Source organism: Trichosurus vulpecula, chromosome 5 (genome assembly GCF_011100635.1).
Source record: "Trichosurus vulpecula isolate mTriVul1 chromosome 5, mTriVul1.pri, whole genome shotgun sequence".
NCBI lineage: Eukaryota > Metazoa > Chordata > Mammalia > Diprotodontia > Phalangeridae > Trichosurus > Trichosurus vulpecula.
In genome coordinates this window covers 259096932-259119187 of record NC_050577.1, presented here as the reverse complement: position 1 = coordinate 259119187, position 22256 = coordinate 259096932, and the positions used below count along the sequence as shown (strand labels likewise).

Sequence of the window (22256 nt, the reverse complement as noted above, 5' to 3'; positions counted from 1 at the left end):
ATTTGCCCTGCCCTGCCATGGGAGAGGTGTAACTAGAAGGCCACCTTATTGATCCAGGAGAAACAAACAATCTTCTGCATTTCTTGCATCAGGATCAGGGGAAAAAAACTATTCTGGGGGCTTATATGTAGCAGCACTGCTTCTCAGAGGCCTTTATCAAGTTACCCCAGATGCACTTAGCAGTGTTCCTTCACTGCCAACAAAGCAGCAACCAAGGAAAGTATCACCTGGAGAAGACAAGAATACTCAAGGGCAACAGGGAGGGCAAACCTGGTATTCCAGGTGAAAGAATTGCCCTGGAAAAAGGAGCCCGTTTCCTTGACCTTCCTCTGGGAGTTTCAGTTCTGAAATGTCAGGGGCTTATAGATGATAAATTGGATAACAAAATCCTTCTTGATCTTGGTCTTCTATAACTGCATGCAATCCGTGAGTAAGTTCCACCAATGAGAAGAACCAACAATACCAGGAAGGCTCACTGCCCACCTGAATGTGCAGCTGTCTCTTAAGCAGCCCAACTATATTTATAGGCTGGCAGTGAGCCTCAAGTCCTCACCCTGGACAGGCACACCTTAAAAGGGAATTCATGACATGTACTGGGGGTTGGTTCTGGAGGCTCCACACCATCGTTCCCACTGTACTCTAGAAGCAAGCTGACTGGTGGTGCCAAGCAGTAGCCATGGAACTGATAACAATTGCCTAGCTCTTCATAACACTTGGTCAGAGAACACTTGGTCTACTGCCAAACAGTAGACATGGAACTGATAACAATTGCCTAGATCTTCATAACACTTGGTCAGAGAACCATAGGGCAGAAGGATGCTAGTTCCATCCAGAATGGCCTTGGCTAGCTCATAATCATTGGCTTCCATTGCAAAGGCAGCTGCATGGAGTGCACTCCAGATCTCCTTTAGTCCTTCAAAGGCTTGGTGTTGTGTCCCAGAACTCATCTAGCTTGTTCTGCAATTGCCCATCTGTCAGGATAGTCATACTTCCATTTGGCCTCTCTTTCTTTGAGGACTTGTTACATCCTGCTCATTTGCAGAGGTGTCACCATGGAGTCAGTCTCTCTTGATGCTCTTTTCCCACTCAATTGCCCATGGTGGTGACTCAGCCAGCCCCATGCAAAGGAGGCTGTGGCTAAACTCAGGAGCTTACAATCCAATGGAGCAGACAATAGGCAGACAAATATAGACAAAACAAGCTATTGGCAGGATGAATAGGAAATAATTAACAAAGGGAAGGCACTGGAATTAAGGAGTTGGGGAATGCTTCCTATAGAAGGTGAGATTTTAGTTGGAACTTAAAGACAGCCATCAAGGTCATATGTCAGAGTGGAGGAGGAAGAACATCATAAGCATGAAGGACAGCCAGAGAGAATGCCCAGAGCTGAAAGATGGAATGTCTTGTTCTAATAACAGCCAAGAGGCTGATGTGACTGGATTAAAGAGTCCCTGTCAGTTAATAAGGTGTAAAAAGAATGAGTAGGAAGGGACTAGTTTATAAAGGGCTTTGAATCACAAACGGGAAATTTTATATTTGCCCCTGGAGGAGATAGAGGGTCACTGGAGACTATTGAGTAGAGAGATGTCAGGATCACACTTGCATTTTAGAAGAATTGCCTTAGTGGCTGAATGGAGGATGAGCTGGAGTGGGAAGAGACTTGAGGCAGGCAAACCCACCAGCAGGCCACTATAATAGCCTAGGTGTGAGGTGAAGAGGACCTGCTGCAGTGGTGGCAGTATCAGGGGAGAGAAGGGGACAAGAGATGTTACAAAGCTAAAATCAACAGGTCATGGCAACAGATTGTGAATGGATGTAGGGTATAAGAGAAATAGTGAGGAATCCAGAATAACTGCAAGGTTGTGAAATTGAGGGATTGGAGGAATTTGCTTTGTGGGATTGCCCTTTACATTAATAAAATAGGACCAGGGGAGAGTTTAAGGGAAAAGATAATGAGTCCTTTGGGGGCATATTGAGTTTAAGATGCTTTTATTATTATTATTATTATTTTTAATTTAATATATTTAGTTTTCAGCATTGATTTTCACAAGAGTTTGAATTACAAATTTTCTCCCCATTTCTACCCTCCCCCCCACTCCAAGATGGCGTATATTCTGGTTGCCCTTTTCCCCAGTCAGCCCTCCCTTCTGTCACCCCACTCCCCTCCCATCCCCTTTTCCCTTCCTTTCTTGTACAGCAAGATAAATTTCTATGCCCCATTGCCTGTGTATCTTATTTTCTAGTTGCATGCAAAAACTTTTTTTTTATTTTTTTAAAACTTTGAGTTCCAAATTCTCTCCCCTCTAACCTTCTCACCCACCCTCCCTAAGAAGTCAAGCAATTCAACATAGGCCACATGCGTATCATAATGTATAACCCTTCCACAATACTCATGTTGTGAAAGACTCACTATATTTGCTCCTTCCTAACCTATTCCCCTTTATTGAAATTTCTCCCTTGACCCTGTCCCCTTTTGAAAGTGTTTGTTTTTGATTACCTCCACCCCCCTCTGCAATCCCTTCTATCATCCTCCCTTTTTTATCTTCTTCCTCCTTTTTTCCTGTGGGGTAAGATACCCAATTGAGTATGTATGGTATTCCCTCCTCAAGTCAAATCTGATGAGAGCAAGATTCACTCATTCCCCCTCACCTGACTTCTCTTCTCTGCCTACAGAACTGCTTTTTCTTGCCACTTTTATGCAAGATAATTTACCCCATTCTTTCTCTCCCTATCTCCCTCTCTCAATATATTCCTCTCTCATCCCTTAATTTTATTTTATTTCTTTTAGATATCTTCCCTTCCCTTCATCTTCAACTTACCCTGTGTCTGCTCTCTCTCTCTCTCTCTCTCTCTCTCTTTCTCTCTCTCTCTCTCTCTCTTTCTCTCTCTCTACGTATCTATATCTATATATATACACATATATACACACTCACATAAACACACACACACACACACACACACACACACACACACACACACATATATATATACATATTCCCTTCAGCTACCCTAATACTGAGGTCTCATGAATCATACACATCATCTTTCCATATAGGAATGTAAACAAAACAGTTCAACTTTAGTAAGTACCTTGCAATTTCTTTTTCTTGTTCTTTTTCTTGATTACCTTTTCATGCTTCTCTTGATTCTTGTGTTTGAAAGTCAAATTTTCTATTCAGCTCTGGTCTTTTCACTGAGAAAGCTTGAAAGTCCTCTATTTTATTGAAAATCCATATTTTGCCTTGGAGCATGATACTCAGTTTTGCTGGGTAGCTGATTCTTGGTTTTAATCCTAGCTCCATTGACCTCTGGAATATCGTATTCCAAGCCCTTTGATCTCTTAATGTAGAAGCTGCTAGATCTTGAGTTATTCTGTTTGGGTTTCCACAGTACTCAAATTGTTTCTTTCTGGCTGCTTGCAGTATTTTCTCCTTGATCTGGAAACTCTGGAATTTGGCGACAATATTCCTAGGAGATTACTTTTTGGGATCTATTTGAGGAGGCAATCGGTGGATTCTTTCAGTTTCTATTTTGCCCTGTGGCTCTAGAATATCAGGGCAGTTCTCCTTGATAATTTCTTGAAATATGATATCTGGGCTCTTTTTTTGATAATGGCTTTCAGGCAGTTCAATGATTTTAAATTATCTCTCCTGGATCTATTTTCCAGGTCTGTGGTTTTTTCAATGAGATATTTCACATTGTCTTCCACTTTTTCAATCCTTTGGTTCTGTTTTATAATATCTTGATTTCTCATAAAGTCACTAGCTTCCACTTGCTCCAATCTCATTTTTAAGGTACTATTTTCTTCAATGGCTTTTTTCCATTTCCATTTGGCTAATTCTACCTTTCAAGGCATTCTTCTCCTCATTGGCTTTTTGGAGCTCTTTTGCCATTTGAGTTAGTCTATTTTTTAAGGTGTTTTCGTCAGTGTATTTTTCAGTATTTTATTGGGTCTCCTTTAGCAAGTCGTTGACTTGTTTTTCATGGTTTTCTCACATCCTTCTCATTTCTCTTCCCAATTTTTCCTCTACTTCTCTAACTTGCTTTTCCAACTCCTTTTTGAGCTCTTCCATGGCCTGGGACCAGTTCATGTTTTTCTTGGAGGCTTTTGTTGTAGACTCTTTGACTTTGTTGACTTCTTCTGGCTGTAGGTTTTGGCCTTCTTTGTCACCAAACAAAAATTCCAAAGTTTGAGACTGAATCTGGGTGCGTTTTCACTTCCTGGCCATATTCCCAGCCAACTAACTTGACCCTTGAGTTTTTCAGTGGGGTATGACTGCTTGTAGAGTTAAGAGAACTATGTTCCAAGCTTGGGGGGATGTGCCAGCTCTGCCACACCAGCACTCCTCCTTTCCCAAGAACCCCCAACCCGGACTGGACTTAGATCTTCAGCAGGCTCTTCATTCCTGCTCTGTTCCGCCACTTAATTCCTCCCACCAGGTGGGCCTGGGGCCAGAAGTAACTGCAGCTGTAGTTTTGTAGCTGTCCCACCTCTGTTGCCCCCAGGTCGGTAGCCTAACGGCAAGCTCCTTCCACTCCCATAGCTTTTCCCACTAACCTTCTCTGTTATATTTGGTGTTTGTGGGTTGAGAAGTCTGTTAACTGCGGCAGCTCGCTGATTCAGAGTGCTAGGGCATGTTCCGCCTGGCTCCTGGTCTGCTTGATCCACACCACCCACACTGGGCTCTGCTCTGCTCCACTCCCAGCTCCATGTGGGATAGATCTCACCCAGAGACCATCCAGGCTGTCCTGGGCTGGAGCCCTGCTTCCTCCTGCTATTTTGTGGGTTGTGCAGTTCTAGAATTGGTTCAGAGCCATTTTTATAGGTTTTTGGAGGGACTCAGCAGGGAGCTCACGCTAGTCCCTGCTTTCCAGCCACCGTCTTGAGTTTAAGATGCTTACTGGAACTGGAGATGTGAGATTGGAGGTCATCAAAGATTGGGACAGAAAAGGTAGATTTGAAAATCATCAGCATAGAGATGGTCATTAAATCCTTGGGAGCTGATAAGACCACCAAGTAAAGTAATACAGAGGGAAAAGAAAAGAGAGCCCAAGATGAAACCCTGAGAAACACCTACAGTTAGAGGGTATGATCTGGAGAAGGATCCAGCAAAGGAGACAAAGAGGAAGCTGTCAGATAAGTAGGAGAAAACCAGGAGAGAGTGTTCATCGACATTTTCCATAATTGGGGAGTTTTATTTAAATCTTTTATTAATTTTTCATTTTTTTAAATTTCAATTTATTTATTTATTTTTAGTTTACCACACACATTTCTACATAATTTTGAGTTCCAGATTTTCTCCCCTCCCTCCCCCCTCCTTTCCCAAGATGGCACATAATCTCATATAACTACCATGTATAACTTCGCATTGAATTAATTTATACACTAGTCAAGTTGTGGAGAAGAATTATGACCAATGGAATGAATCATGAGAAAGAAGAAACAGAACCAAAAAAAAAAACAAAAAAAAACAAAAAACAAAAAAACAAAAACAAAAACAAAAGAGAAGCAAAAAAAGCGAGCATGTAGTGCACCTCAATCTGTATTCAAACTTCACAGTTCTTTCTCTGGATGAAGATAGCATTCTACATCGTGAGTCCCCTGGAGTTGTCCTTGCACCTTAGGTTGCTGAGAAGAGTGAAGTATGTCAGGGTTGGTCCTCACAGAATCCATATGTCTGTGGCTGTGCACAACGTTCTCCTGGCTCTGCTCCACTCACTCAGCATTATATCGTGTAGGTTTTTCCAGGTTGTTACAAAGTCTGCATCATCCCCATTTCTAATGGCACAATAGTATTCCATCACCTTCCTATACCACAGCTTGTTCAGCCATTCCCCAATTGATGGGCATCCCTTTGATTTCCAATTCTTGCCTACCCCAAAGAGAGCTGCTATAAATATTTTTGTACATATGGGTCCCTTTCCCTCTTGTGTGATTTGTTTGGGATACAACCCTAGAAGTGGTATTGCTGGGTCAAAGGGTATGAACATTTCTATAGCCCTTTGGGCATAGTTCCAAACTGCTCTCCAAAATGGCTGGATCAGCTCACAACTCCACCAGCAATGCAACAATGTTCCAATTTCCCCACATCCTTTCCAGCATTTATCGTTTTCCTGTTTTGTAATTTTAGCCAATCTGATAGGAGAGATGTGGTATCTAAGAGTTGTTTTGATTTGCATTTCTTTAATCAGTAGTGATACAGAGCATTTTTTCATATGCCTATAGATAGCTTTAATTTCTTCCTCTGGAAACTGCCTGTTCATATCCTTTGACCATTTCTCAATTGGGGAATGGCTTGTATTCCTATATATTTGGCTCAGTTCCCTGTATATTTTAGAAATGAGGCCTTTATCAGAGATACTAGTTGCAAAGATTTTCTCCCAATTTTCTGCTTCCCTCCTAATTTTTGATGTATTCGCTTTTTTTGTACAAAAACCTTTCAGTTTGACATAATCAAAATTATCCATTTTGCATTTTGTAATGCTCTCTATCTCTTGTTGGGTCATGAATTCTTTACTTTTCCACAAATCTGATAAGTAAACTATTCCTTGCTTTCCCAAATTACTTATAGTATCAGGTTTTACTCCTAAGTCATGAACCCATTTTGACTTTATTTTGGTATATGGTGTAAGATATTGGTCTATGCCCAGTTTTTGCCCTACCATTTTCCAATTTTCCCACAGTTTTTGTGAAATAGTAAATTATTAGCCCAGAAGCTGGCCTACCCATGAGCAACTGATATTTTTCCATTTATTTGGATTTGATTTTATTCACGTGCAAAGTGTGTCATAATTATGTTCATATAGGCCCTGGGTTTGTCTTGGCAAATAGACTCCCATATATTTTATAGTGCCTACAGTAACTTTGAATGGAATTTCTCCTTCTGTCTCTTGCTGTTGGGCTTTGTCAGTAATGTATAGGAATGCTGAGGATTTATATGGGTTTATTTTATATCCTGCAACTTTGCTAAAGTTGTTTATTATTTCAAGTAGTTTTTTACTTGATTCTCTAGGATTCTCTAAATAAATCATCATATCATATGCAAAAAGTGATAATTTAGTTTCTTCTTTTCCTATTCTAATTCCTTCAATTTCTTTTTCTTCTCTTATTGCTACAACTAATGTTGCTAGTACCAAATTGAATAATAGGGGTGATAATGGACATCCTTGTTTCACCCCTGATCTTATTGGGAATGCATCTAGTTTATCCCAATTACAAATAATGCTTGTCGATGGTTTTAGGTAGATGCTATTTATAATTTTAAGGAAGGTTCCACTCATTCCTATGCTTTCTAGTGTTTTTAATAGGAATGGGTGTTGTACTTTGTCAAAGGCTTTTTCTGCATCTATTGAGATGATCATATGGTTTCTGATAGATTTGTTGTTGATATGGTCAATTATGCTAATAGTTTTCCTAATATTGAACCAGCCTTGCATTCCTGGAATAAATCCTACCTGGTCATAGTGTATTATTCTTGTGACAAGTTGCTGCAATCTTTTTGCTAATATTTTATTTAAAATTTTTGCATCAATATTCATTAGAGAAATTGGTCTATAATTTTCTTTCTCTGTTTTAACTCTACCTGGTTAGGGTATTAGTACCATATTTGTGTCATAAAAAGAATTTGGTAGGACTCCTTCTTCACCTAATTTCCCAAATAGTCTACAAAGTATTGGAATTAGTTGTTCTTTAAATGTTTGATAGAATTCACATATAAAACCATCTGGCCCTGGAGATTTTTTCCTAGGGAGTTCATTGATGGCATGCTCAATTTCTTTTTCTGATATGGGGTTATTAAGAAATTTCACTTCCTTCTCTGTTAGCCTGGGCAGTTTATGTTTTTGTAGATATTCATCCATATCTCTAAGGTTGTCAAATTTACGGGCATACAGTTGGGCAAAATAATTCCTAATTATTGTTTTGATTTCCTCTTCATTAGAGGTGACCTCACCCTTTTCATTTTTGATACTGGTAATTTGATTTTCTTCTTTCTTTTTTTTAATCAAATTGGCCAAAGGTTTATCAATTTTATTGGTTTTTTCATAAAACCAGCTCTTTGTTTTATTTATTAATTCAATAGTTTTCTTGGTTTCAATTTTATTCATCTCTCCTTTGATTTTCATTATTTCTAATTTGGTATTTAATTGGGGGTTTTCAATTTGCTCTTCTTCTAGCTTTTTCAGCTGTATGCCCAGATCATTGATCTCCTTTTTCCCTATTTTATTCATGTAGGCATTTAGGGATATAAAACTTCCCCTAAGAACTGCTTTTGCTGCATCCCATAAGTTTTGGTATGTTGTTTCATTATTGTCATTCTCTTGAATGAAGTTATTAATTGTTTCTCTGATTTGTTCTTTGGCCCACTCATTCTTTAGAATTAAATTATTTAGTTTCCAATTAGTTTTTAGCTTATTTTTCCATGGTACTTTATTAAAAATGATTCTAATTGCATCATGATCTGAAAAGGATGCATTGACTACTTCTGCTTTTCTGCACTGGATTGTGAGGTTTTTATGCCCTAGTACATGGTCAGTTTTTGAGTATGTGCCATGTACTTTTGAGAAGAAAGTATATTCCTTTTTATTCCCATTCAGTTTTCTTCAGAGTTCTATCATATGTGCCTTTTCTAAAATTCTGTTTACCTCCTTAACTTTTTTCTTATTTATTTTGAGGTTAGATTTATCAAGTTCAGAAAGGGGGAGGTTGAGGTCTCCCAATATTATAGTTTTGCTGTCTATTTCTTCCTGTAACTCCCTTAACCTCTTCTCTAAGAATTTGTGTGCCTTACCACATGGTGCATATATGTTAAGCAATGATATTGGTTCATTGTTTCTGGTGCCTTTTACCTGGATATAATGTCCTTCCTTATCTCTTTTAATTAGATCTATCTTTACTTTTGCTTTGTCTGAGATTAGGATTGCTACACCTGCTTTTTTTACTTTAGCTGAGGCACAATATATTTTACTCCAGCCTTTTACCTTTACCCTATGTGTATCCCCCTGTTTCAAATGCGTTTCTTGTAAACAGCATATTGTAGGATTATGGTTTTTAATCCATTCTGCTATCTGCTTCTGTTTTGTGAGAATGTTCATCCCCTGCACGTTCAGGGTTATGATTTCTATCTGTGTCTTTTTCTCCATCCTAATTCCCCCTGTTTATGCTTTTATTTCTCCCTTTCCCCTTCTCCTCCTCAACAAAGGTTTGCTTTTGACCACTGCCTTCCTCAGATAACCCTCCCTCTTTATTCCCCTCCCTTATCTTACCATTTCCCACTTACTACTTCTCCTCACCCTTCTGACCACCCCCCTCCCTTTTTCCCCCCTTCCCCTCCTACTTCCCATAGGACAACACACCAGGGTATGTTATTCCCTTCTTGAACTAGATCAGATGACACTAAAGCTCAAATACTGCTCTTCTCCCTCCCTTCTTTCCCTCTACTATAATATGTTTTTGTGCCACTTCATTTGGTGTAAATTTACCCTTTTCTGCTACCTCCTTACTGCTTCTCTCATAGCCCTCCCTTTATATCTCTTACTTATATTTTATATCCTTACATCAGTTAATTTATACAGGCATTCACAACCTATGTATATCCCTTTCAGTTGTCATAATAGCTGTACCATTCTCAATACTGACATATATATATATATATATACATATATATATATATGTATATGTATGTATGTATACAAAACATACATAAGATGATATAATCCCACATAAAGATGTCAACAACCTGCCCTTATTGGTTAATAAGTTTTGTGGGGTTTTTTCCCCTGGTTACCTTTTTATGTCTCTCTTGAGTTTTGTATTTGGAGATCAAATTTTCCATTGAGTTCTGGCCTTTTCATCAGGAAGGTCTGGAATTCCCTTATTTCATTGAATGTCCATCACCTTGCCTGGAAAATTATGCTTAGTTTTGCTGGGTAATTGATCCTTGGTTGTAGTCCAAGCTCCTTTGCCCTTCGGAATATCATATTCCAATTTCTCCTGTCTTTTAATGTGGAAGCTGAGACATCCTGCGTGATCCTGACTGTAGTTCCACGATATTTGAATTGCTTCTTTTTGGCTGCTTGCAGTATTTTCTCTTTGAGTTTATAGCTCTGAAATTTGGCTATAATATTTCTTGGTGTTTTCAGTTTGGGATCTCTTTCAGGAGGTGATCGGTGAATTCTTTCAATGACTATTTTGCCCTCTGGTTCTAGAACCTCTGGGCAGTTGTCTTTGATAATTTCTTCGAAGATACTGTCAAGGCTCTTTTTTTCATCGTGGATTTCCGGTAGACCAATAACTCTTAAATTGTCTCTCCTGGATCTATTTTCCAGGTCAGTTGTTTTGCCAATCAGATATTTTACATTTTTTTCTATTTTTTCATTCTTTACGTTTTGTTTTACTACTTCTTGGTGCCTCATAGATTCATTGGCTTCTACTTGCTCAAGTCTAATTTTTAATGAGTTAGTGTTTTCATTTTGCTTTTGAGTCTCCTTTTCCAATTGGTTGATTTTACATCTCAGGGTGTCATTTTCTCTCTCTAGATTCTGAATCTCCATAGCCATTTCACCAATCTTTTTTTCCATATTTTCTTTTAGCTCCCTAATTTGGTTTTTAAAATCCTCCTTTATTTCTTCCAGCAGTGCTTTTGGGGCTGGAGACCAGTTCATATTACCTTTTGAGGTATCCGATGTATCTACAGTATCATTGCTGCCCTTTTCTATGTTGGTATTTTGATCCTGCCTGTCTCCATAAAAGGAATCTATTGTCCTCAGTTTTTTTGTGTTCTTCTTCATGTTGGATTGCCTTTTCTTGGCTTTACAATGAATTTCTACCTTTGGGCCTCAGGGCTTTCTGTCCCAGCTTTCTTATTCTGGGGTTTGTGAGTCTAGAATTATAGCCTTCAGTTTCCTGAGGTGTGGGGGAGGGGTGTGGTTCTCTGGCTTCTCACTCCCTATGGGTGCTCTCCAGCACTTGCTTATCAGCAATGGTCTCAGCTGTTTGTTGTTTGAGCTGATATCTGGCACTTCCCCTGGGGGAGCAAGGTTACGTCTGGGCTCCTGGCGTTGACCCCTGCCGACTCTGCCCCTCTGGGACTGATGAACTTCTACTATTTGACCACTGAAGCCCCACTACTTTCTGCTCAGTTCCAGCTTTCTCTCTGTTTTTTTTTTTTCCCGAGGAATTCTCTGGGTGGGGAGGGGAGGGATTAGAGCCCTTTACCTGGCCATCACACCTCCCGGAAGTTCAAGACGCCATGTTTAATACGTTTGGGCTGCAAGCCTCAGGATTCGGTATGTCACGGCCAGTGGCGTTGCGCTGCCTCTCCTTGCTTCCACAAACTGCCGTCCTGTGTTGGGAAGCCTGGGGATCTCCGCCGGTTTCGGGCGCCCAGCTTTCTCCCAGCCCGTCTCCCACGTAGATTTCCAGGCCAGCCACTTCTGCCTTGGTCTGGAGCAGCTCCGCACAGAGCACTCTCCCACCCTACAGGTTCGTGCCTCCGGCCTTTCAGACTCTCCCAGCTTGGAAATTTGCCCCACGAAGACTCCTGGCAGTTTCTGACTCTCTCAAATATGCTCAAATTCACTTTTTTAAAGGAATCTAACTGACCTTGTGAGAGAGCTCTGGTAAGATGCTGCCTTCATGAGGCCATCTTGGCTCTGCCCCCCCAATTTTTCATTTTTTAATTGTTAACTACCCCCTCCCCTTTTATCTGCCTTCTCTTTTACCTCTCAGTTAAGTGGTTATTTCAAAATCGTCACTTCTCTCTGAATTCTTATGTTCATTAGGGTTCTTTTCCGAAGTCTTTTTCTAAGAAGGTTTTCTTTCCTTTGTTCTTTTTATTCTCTTTCTTTCTGGCCTATCCTGAAATGTTATTCTCTGAGTCATGATCAGTATCCTTATTTATCCCTCCTTTAACCACACCACTCCCTGGTATTCAATGTTGGTCCCCTTCGCTATCGGGATACTGGCGCCTTGCATGGTCCTCATGAGATAAAAATTTCTGAAATATTAGGTTTGAATTCCATTTTCTAACCAAAATCTCTGTTATTGTCTTTATTGATTGTGCTCCATCATCCCTTTTTTCAACTGGCCCTAACTCTTGGGTGTATCAGTTCATTAGGGAAGTAATGTTATATAGGAGCAATGTCATGCGGTGTTTATTGTCCCAAATCATGTAATCCAATTCAATTCATTTCACTCTCTAGGATTGTTCTTCTCAATGGCCAATACTAACTCATCTCTGAGCCTCTTAACAGTCCCCATCTTTCTGGATACCAGCTATCCCCAGTAGCTGTTCCTTTTCTTCTCCTGGGACAGGATGATGGCTATGAGGCAAACTCATTCAAAGAAGACTGTCTCTGGATGCATAAGTTACTTCCAGATTAAATCCATCATGATAGCCCTCTCTCCCATTGCAGGCACACACCTATGTTCCCAAAGATGTGCTCTTGAGTGGAACCCCCTCCCAGTGCTGTGCTGGAGCCAGTTCACGCTGGCTCACGAAAGCTGATTGTTACGTTTTCAGTATGAGCATTTACACCTCGGGAATCAGCAAACTTTGCTGATTTTCTAGACTTAACAAAGCAATTTAGAAAATTCTAGTGATGCAGATTAAACTTAAAACTGATTTGTGCATTTCTGGAGAGCCATTTGCTAAATGCTTACCAACCAGCACACTCCTGCTGGGCTCCTCAACAAAAGATGGACACTTCCACTTTCATTCCCCTAGATTTAACTCTCCCCTTGTGCTGTTTCCATTCTCATGCATCCCTTCCTCTTGCTAAGAAACTGTATGAGTCATTATCATTATATGGTTCATCTAGGGGCTTCATAAAAGTATATCACACCCTCCCTCTCTCATACAGTTCCCCTCTTTCCATCTATGTTTTTTCACTCACTCTTCAATTATGTTTCACTAAATAGATGTATTCACATATATAAGGGCTCTGGAGTTACACTTTGGTTATGCTTCACAACTTTCATTTTGCCTATTTTTTTAAAGTTCCACTTATATCTACAGCCTTGTGTGCACTTTATAAATTCTTAATGACACCTCTTTGTTGCTGTTGTTGCTTTAACCTATAGGTCTTTCTCTTGCCTCTATGTCTCTGTCTCTCTTCTCTATGACTCTGCTCTCTGTCTCTCTCTGTGTCTCTGTCTCTTTCTGTCTCTCTGTCTCTGTCTCTGTCTGTATCTCTGTCTTTCTCTGTGTCTGTCTGCTTGTCTGTCTGTCTGTCTGTCTCTCCCTCTCTCTCTCTCTCTTTCTCTCTCTCTCTCTCTCTCTCTCTCTCTCTCTCTCTCTCTCTCTGTCTCATCCTCCTGCACCCCCAATTACTCCTCTCTTTTTTTCCTCTCTCAATAACCTCTAAATCTGAGGTAATTTGTTTAATTATTTTTCCCTGGGTAATTATTCTTATTCACCTTTCTGGTTTTTCTGGGTTTTTTTGTGTTTATAAACTTAATATTCTGCTCATGTATGTGTGTGTATTTTTTTTTCCAAGAATGTCTCAAATGCCTCTCTTCTTGAACATCCATCTTGCTCAGGTTTTTAAGGTATGTCATTTTGGGTTATAGCTTGGACTGCTTTGCTTTGTGGAATAAATTCTTCCACTCCACTCAATAGTTTTTCATAGGTTCAGAATGGTTTAGAATTATTTATGTATTTTTTACTTTATAATTGAGGTCTTTCTCTTAGTTTGTTAAAAATGTATTGTTTATCATTGAAATTGTTACATTAACCACTATGTTTGTTGAAATTTGAAGTACAGGTTTTTATGTTTTGCTTTGTTTTGCTGGAGACAATCTATGGATTCTTTCTAATTGTACTTTATTTTCTACTTTCAAAATTTCTGGACAGTTTTCTTTTATGATTTCTTGAATTATAATATTAGTTCAGGATTTTTGAAAAGTCTTCTCATCCTTTTCAAGAAGCTTTTTGATCCTTGTTGCCTCTAAACATACTGCTTTCAAAGTTAGTGACTCTGGTATTTATAGAAATCAGGCTTTTTGTGTTTACACTGTTGCCTTTTGCTTCACTTCTGACAGATTTTCATTCACTGCATTTTTTCGTGCTCCAAATCATTAATTTCTCTCAATTCTTTAGAATAACTTCTTATTGTAGGTTTAATTTTTCCTAATCTGAGCTTTAAATTCTCTCTAAACAACTAAAAATTCCAAGCTATATTAATTCCCAATTTATTCTCATGGCTTTTGCTTCTCTTTTTAATCATTCTGGAATTTCTTTTTGTTGTTCTATACCCTGGGAGTCCAGAATATTCTATATTACATCAGACATTAGTTAAGATTCATTTGTCTTGTGAAATATGTTAAGAAAAATTTGTTATCTGTTTGAGGACTCACTATTCATCCTTCTTTCTATCAGTCACTGAATCAACAAATATTTGGCAAAATTAAGATTACTAAATGACTGGATATGTGAAGTGAGATTTGGGATACTACCATAATACCAAGACTGTGAGCCTGGATGATTGAGGGTCCCTTCAATGGTAATAAGTTCAGAAGACTAGGTTTTCTGTAAAAGATGAAGACTGCTTTGTGGATGTGGGGTTTGAGAAAGGTATTGGATATGCAGTGTTAAATTTCCATAGGCAGTTGGTAATGTGCAATTAGACATCAGGAGAGAGTCAAGGACATGTACCTACTTCTGGAGATCATCTTCATACAGATGATAATTTAAACCATGGGAGCTAATGAGATCACCAAGCAAAAAAAGGATAGCAAGAAAATACAAGAGCTCTGATGACAGAGCATTGAGGGACACTAGAAGTTAGTGGGCATAATCTGGATGAAGACCCATCAAAGGATACTGGGGAGAAGCAGTCAAACAGGGATAAAGAAAACAAAGAGATTGTAAAATCATGAAAATGAAGAGAGGAAAAAGTATCTAGGAATAGAATAGTGATAAATAGATCAATGGAGTTAAATGCTACAGAAAAGCCATGAAGGATGAGAATTGAGAAATAACTATTATTAGATTTGCCAAGTAAAAGATTAATGGCACCTTTGGAGAGAGCAATTTTAGTTAAATGTAGGGTTGAGGACCAGATTGAAATGAATTTAGAAGACAGTGAGAGGAAAGGAAGTGGAGGTACTGAGTGTAGAGAGATTTTTCAATTAGTTTATCCAAGAAGAAGAGGTGAAATATAGAACATAGCCAGTAGGCTTGGTAGGATCCAGTGAGAGTTTTTACAAAACATGGAAGAATTGTTTGTAGACCAGTAGCTAGAGCAAGATTGAAGATTCACAAGACAGAAGAAATGACAGTGGTGGCTATCTGCTGGAGAAGATGGAAAGGGATGGCATCAAGGATACATGTCGACCTTGACAAGCAGAAGGGTCTCCTCTTCATCTAGTCTTCAGAGACTAGACTGAAAGAGGAGACGGTAGAGGTGATCTAAGCACAACATAAGATGAGTAGGAGGGGAAAAGAGGAAGTTCTTGGTGAATGTGTTCAGTGAAGAAGGAGGTAGAGTCTTAAGCCAAGAGGGCAGGGAAATGTAATAACATGGAACGTGAAGGAGAGCAAAGAAAGCTCTTAACCACTACTCTGGTCAGTTGGATAGGGACTCAATTAGGGAGGAGGAGGATCACCTTCCTTCAATGTGAGCATAGTTGAGATTAGTTAGCTTAAATTTGCAGTGGACTCAGCACAATTTTGTGATTTCTTCCAATTCTGCTCAGCAGGATGTGAATAGGATCAGAGATGGTGGATGGAAGGAGGAATCCATGGTTAGGATTGGCAAGGCATGATTGTATAGAGTTGAATGGCTCATCAAAGGGTCAAATTTGGGAATGAAGGGCAGCACAGCCAGAGTTGGGTTATTGCTTTGTCATACTACAGAAAAATTGAGTGATCGGAGTAAAGATCCTATGTATCAATGTATCTGCTAAGTACTCTAGGTTTTTATTGATTTTTTTTCTCTTAAAATCTTTGATGTTCCAACCTTTTGTTCCCCCCCCCTTATTTATTTATTTGTTTATTTGTTTATTCATTTGCTTGTTTATTTGTTTGTTGATGCATGCATTGGGCTTTAGGATTTCCAGGCTTGGGTTCTTGCTCTGAGTAGCCTCTGGGGGAATATAACTGACCCAGATGGATTTCAGTTTACTCCTCCTCATTTCAGTCCTGGTACTGGACACAGGCTTAACTTAGTTTTTCCCTTGATATTCCTCCATTATTTCTCTCGCTGTTTTAAATCAATATATGGGGCTTTTTTTTTCTTTCTTTCTTTTGGCAACATGGGAGGATATTATGGACATAAGCTATGCAGTTTTGGGCCTCACTAACCTAATGCAAAGTTCCAAGCAGAAGGAAGAATATTTTCAGCACCTTCTTTGCAGGGTTGGAGAAAGTCAATGTCTGACACATTTTTTGGTGAGAGAAGAGCATATGGCTTTATGTAATCAGAATCCCTAAAGCAGGGCAGTGGGGGTCCTTGGGCCCCAGGAAAATTGGTGCATCCCTGCCAGTCAATTGGTAGCTGATGGGGTAGAGCTCCTGAGTTAGTGCTTAAAGATGAGCTAAGTATTAACTAATAAGGAACTTCGTCAAGACTCTTCCTTCCTTTCCCTATTGACCCAACTCTAATTATTCTACATCTGACACACAATTGCACTTTTTTTAGAAATATTGAGAGTTTACAGGAGTCTGAAAAAGTATACATTCTGCCTTCTTGATTCTATAACCAGGAACTAGAATCTCTGCCTTTTTAAAAATGGGAGCAACTTACAGTTGGCATTAGTACCAATTTTAAGATTTCTTCCAAGTTTTGCTATTTTGTTTTGTATTAATTTTTTTAGAAATTTGATGTTTTTTAAAACAAGACCTATGACTTCATTGGTGTAAAGCATTCCCAATGAGGAAAATCATCCTACTAATGCAGATCCACACATGTGTTGCAATTTATAGTCTTAAATAATTGATTCTCCAAGAAAATGAATTATAAATATAAAATAGTTCTATTGATTTTATGTTGTGTTTACCCATCCTATATGTTACAAAATGAAGAATACAAGTACACAGATAATTCTATTAAATAAATAGATCCTACAGAATACATGGGATCTTTTTTTTTTGGAGGGGAGAAGGATGAAAATTAAATTATCCACATGATTTCCCCTACTCTTTAATTAATTTTGCCTGTGAACAGTCTTTTGTTTTTCTTTTCCCTTCACTCCAAGAAATAGAAGTACTTGACTTTGACTTTGCTGTTATTAAAATCTCTTTCTCCCTCTCCCTCTCCCTCTCCTTCTCCCTCTCCCTCTCTCTCTTCCCCCCTCCTCTCTCTCTCTCTCTCTCTCACACACACACACACACACACACACACACACACACACACATCTATATTAAGGTTTTAAAAAACCTGTAGAATTGAAGAGTTTATGTCATTATTCTGGGCAAAAGTCCAGCTTCAGCTATGTGAACGCAAATTACTACATTGCCTTTTCATTTTTATTGACAATTAAACTCCTCATAGGAAATGCTCTATGGTTCCACAATGAATAGAGACTTTTCCCCAAAAATTAGAACTGTAAGATTTAATGTTTATTACCCACAAAACAGTTTTTTCTCCAAAATTTAATAAAGTTTAATGTGTTCCTGAGATAATGTATTAGGCTTACAGAGTCTGAGGGATTATTATTCAAAAATTAAATTAAACTCTGACTGGCCTCAAATTCTAAATTGGAGAGTGGCATTGATGCCAAATGAATTTTGTGTAGAGTTCAGAAAAGTTGGAGCTGGCACAGTGGTAACTTCAGCAACAGTAGTCCAGCCAAAGCTCCAGGCATAGCCCTTCTTCTGTATAGCAGGATAGCAATAAGACAGTCTGCTTTGTGGGAAAGCACCTATTCAGAAATCAGATGGCTTTTCTTGTTCTAAAGCCTGAGGTAGAAGGGCCCAGATTCAAATAAGAGGAGGCTATATAGACATTGACTACCACTAAAAACCAAAAGTGGTGTTGACCCTTATGTGTACAGGTGATAGAGATTTACTAGGATTGAATTGTTTGTTTTTTTTACCACCCCCATGCATATGGGTAGAAATAGCTGCAAGATGGTTTGTTATCTAACATAAAAGAAACCTCATATTCACTGTCATTATCTCTCTTTCCCATCCATGTAAATATATTTACAAATGGATATACTCACAGAGTATTCTCTATCATTCTATGAAATGGACATTCTAGTAAATAAGTGGCATTTTCTACACATCTATATTGCTATAGTAATAACTAGATACTCAAGAAGATGACCCTAAGCCGCTGCAACATCCTAAATTTCCTCCTGAATCATCAAAAGAGGATGAAATGATATGCAGTAAACTTTTCATTATACATATGAGTGTGTGTCTATAAATATACCATATATATACACATATATAGGCATATATAGGTATATGCCTATGGTTTTAAGGTTAGCTACATACAATATATCTATATGTATGTGTGTATGTAATGTTAGGTTTGTCTATGTATGTGTGTGTGTGTGTGTGTGTGTGTGTGTGTGTTTTGATGATTCAGAAGGAGATACAGGATCTTTCAGTGGCTTAAGGTCATCTCCATGGGTACCTACTTATTAACATGGCATTGTTAACTGAAGAAACTAGAGGAAAAATGAGAATTATTAAGGGTCACAAACCCAAAGGAAGAATAAAATCTGAGTAGCAGAGAGGGACTTCAGCTCTCTCTCTCTCTCTCTCTCTGTCTGTCTCTCTGTCTCTTTCTCTCTCTCCTTATAATATTATTGTTTATCCTTTGTTCTCAAAGAAAACCAGTGCCATCAGGAGGGTGATGTCTTGACTTGCAAGTGAATTGGATTTAATGTATATATACTTATATACATTTATGGACATGTCTGTCTGTATCTATCAATCAACTATCTATCATCTATCCACCGCATATTGCAAAATTTTAACTTATATAAAAGCTCTTATTACTACTACTCATTAATATGAGATATTATTTTAATTGTTTATTTAGATTTAATTCAATGAATATTTATATATAACCAATTGTAAGTTGAATATTGTGCTTCATGCTAGAGTTAAGAAGTCAGGTAAAACCTGAAGTCTGCCTTCTTGTAGTTTATAGTACATTAGGACAGGGGAGGAATATGTACATAGACACAGAAACAGATATAGACATAGAAATGTAGAAGAGAAGCAAAAATAAATTCTTACTTAAATATGGTGTAATGGAAAGAACACTGGGCTTGTATTCATGATATCCCCATCTATCTGCACATACACATATACACATATATATGTACTCACTTCTCCACTAATCAGCTATCTGTCATTTGGCAAGATTCTTTACTTCTTAGGGTGGCTATAGGGCATCATTAAAGCTTTTTGAACAGAATAATGATACCACCAAATCTATGCATAAAAAAGATTTTCCTGGGGGATTCATTAGACACTTCATCTCCTGATTCTGTGTGTTTCACTATCTCCCACACCTACAATTTTCTCCCTACTCATCCCTATCTCCTGATTTCTTTCAAATGCCAGCTAAAATCTCATCTTCTAGAATAAACCTTTCCTAATCCCTTTTAATGCTAGTCCCTTCCCTCTGCTGATTATATCGGATTTATCCTGTACATATCTTGTTTATATAAAATTGTTTTCATGTCTCTCCCTAGATTTTATTAGAAGGAGTGTAGCTGATAACTCCTGAAGAATGAAGTATCTCATAGTGGAATGAGATGCCAAGTCTGCTCCACAATGAGAATTCTGAAAGGATTATTGCTTGCCAAGTGAGGAAGGAAAGATATTAGTAGAATCTGAAATCAGGAAGGAGTGGGGTGCTGAGAATAGGCCAGCAAGTCAGTCTGATTTACTCTACCCCTCAGCTCACAGTAAGAACTGGCTAAGGTCCTTTAACAGAGTGATGGCATTGGAAATAGAGGAGAGGGGACAAAAAGAGATGGATCCAGAGAACAAGGGGTACGATAGTAGTAGAATTGAAAACTGGACTACTTTGGTTTTATACATGTGGCAACTGTCTATAAACCATGTTTATAGTTTATAAACTGTCCATAAACTATGCCTATGTTCCAACCAAGCCTGAGAACAGTTGATTGTATATAGCATTGTCTTATGGGGAGCACAAACACAGATTAACAGGAAGTGATGAAATGAAAATCTTTTAAATCCCTGCATCAAGGTATAATATAATGGATCCAAAGTTTAGCCTGGTATTTTTTTAATCCTCTGTTACCCTTTTACTTCTATATGCGATGCTATAAATTGTAAACCTAGCCATCCTTTAATGGGAAGTCATTTAGCATGTTAGTCTCCCTCGGGCATTGTTTGACCTGGCACAATATAGTGTGGCCTTCACTTACCAAACAATGAATCCCTTTTTTCTTAAACAAAGGGTATCCTGAATTTCCTAGAATTCTGAACAAAGTATTTACTTAAGAATGCACTAGACTATGCCTACACCTGCAAAGCAAGTGGGGCAATAAAATAATTCTCTGCATGTTTTGGTCTAAGAAACACTGGTTTGAACTGATTTATTATCAGGAAATGTCCTCCATTGTACACTTTATTTTTTTTTAATTTAGATATAGCCATAGATTGCTGATGGGGACCTCTATTATTACTTAGATGTTATTCTTCCTTTGACCTTGTGATCCTTAATAAAATAATTCTCATTTCTCCTCTAGTTCCTTTAGATAAAAATCACCCGGGCCAATGGAGCCATTTAAATCTGGCTGATGTTTCAACCTGTGGTCAGGATAAAAGATAATAAGCAAGGATGACACAGACTGAAAAATTACAGAATCACAGAATTTGAGCATTGGAAGGGATCTCAGTGACCACCTTGTCCAATTTATACATCAAAGGAATCCTTCTGTAGAGGTGCCTTTCCCCTTGCCTTCCTTCTCACTGATCCTGCTCTGAGATCCAGTGGGAATAAAACCTCCAGTGATGAGGTATCCTTTTCCTTGGTCTTTCTTCATTCTATCCCAAGGACTTCTGGAATGCCCATACCCTATGGGGCAGTATTTCAGAAAGAACTGCCAGTGTAGTAACTTTGCTTGTCTTTCACACTCCCCCAACCTAGGGCTACCCACACACAACTGGAAAGGTCAACTCAAATCAACATAGATGTTGACACCACTTAGATGAGTTGTCACCAACTACAAGTTTTTCACTTACATGGAGAACCCTCAGGCCTTGGTGTCTGCCATGCAACTGCATCCCAAAGTCCTCTAGACCTTAGCATCTACCTTGCCAAGATGCCCACCCAATTCTTATTTGTGATTAGCTGAATTGCTATTGAATCCTTAGGACTTCTAGACCTTTGTATCTTCTTCACAAACTGAGCTCATTAATATGAATTGTCTCCCTCAGTTAGAGTGTAATAATAGCCTCAATAAGAGGAGAGACTATTTCATTTTTTTTAATTTCTCTTCCCAGTACCTAGCACAATGCTTGCCACATGGTAAGCATCTTTCTATTAATTTATTCATTCATTCACTCACTCACTATTACATCCCTGAATAATGGTCATCTAGCCTCTTCTTGAAGATGTCCAAAGAGTGGGAATGCTACCTTTTTAAGGCAGCCCAGAAGTTAATTTTCCTGATATCAAGCCAAATTTTGCCTCTTTGCAACTTCTGGGCAATTTGGTTTGTCCCTGTATGGTTAAGAGTTAGAGCCATCTGTCTTTCTGCTTACTCAGAACTGTAACAACCCACAGGGAATGTGATTGACTGAATTTTTCAATCCTGGCTTATTTGCCGAGCTCTAGAGAATATAAAGAAAGAAGAGTTCAAAAATATAATAATAATAATTTGCATTTATGTGAGACTAAAAAAATACTTTGCTCACAACACTCCTGTGAGGTTTATAACTCACATTATGTCCGGACATATGCTAGGACATAAGTAAAATCTCTATTTCCCTTGTACCTTCTTTCTGGGCAATTAATCATTAGTTTAATAATTAGGCTAGCCAGCAATCAATAAATTGATGGTCAGTGGTTTCTCTCAGTAAAAATGGAAAAACATGGAAAGCCTAAAAGCCTTAAATATTTTTCGAAAGGAAATATCCCTGACAAGTGAAAAGAAACCCCAATTGGTGGATATTTAATCAAGAAGTCTTCAGCTCCTGCTTGAGAATGTGGCTTGATCATGAGACTCAGACACCTCCAGCAATCCGGTCAGGGGAATCCATCTCCATCAAGACCACTCTGGTTTGTTTTCTCCTTCATGAGCTGGGTCACTCTAA

General features: G+C 38.6%; 1 pseudogene; it reads right to left on the bottom strand.

Moving 5' to 3' along the window:
• Nucleotides 1-338: 338 nt before the first annotated feature.
• On the bottom strand, nt 339-987 carry LOC118851261 (annotated as a pseudogene).
• Between the last annotated feature and the right edge of the window lie 21269 nt (nt 988-22256).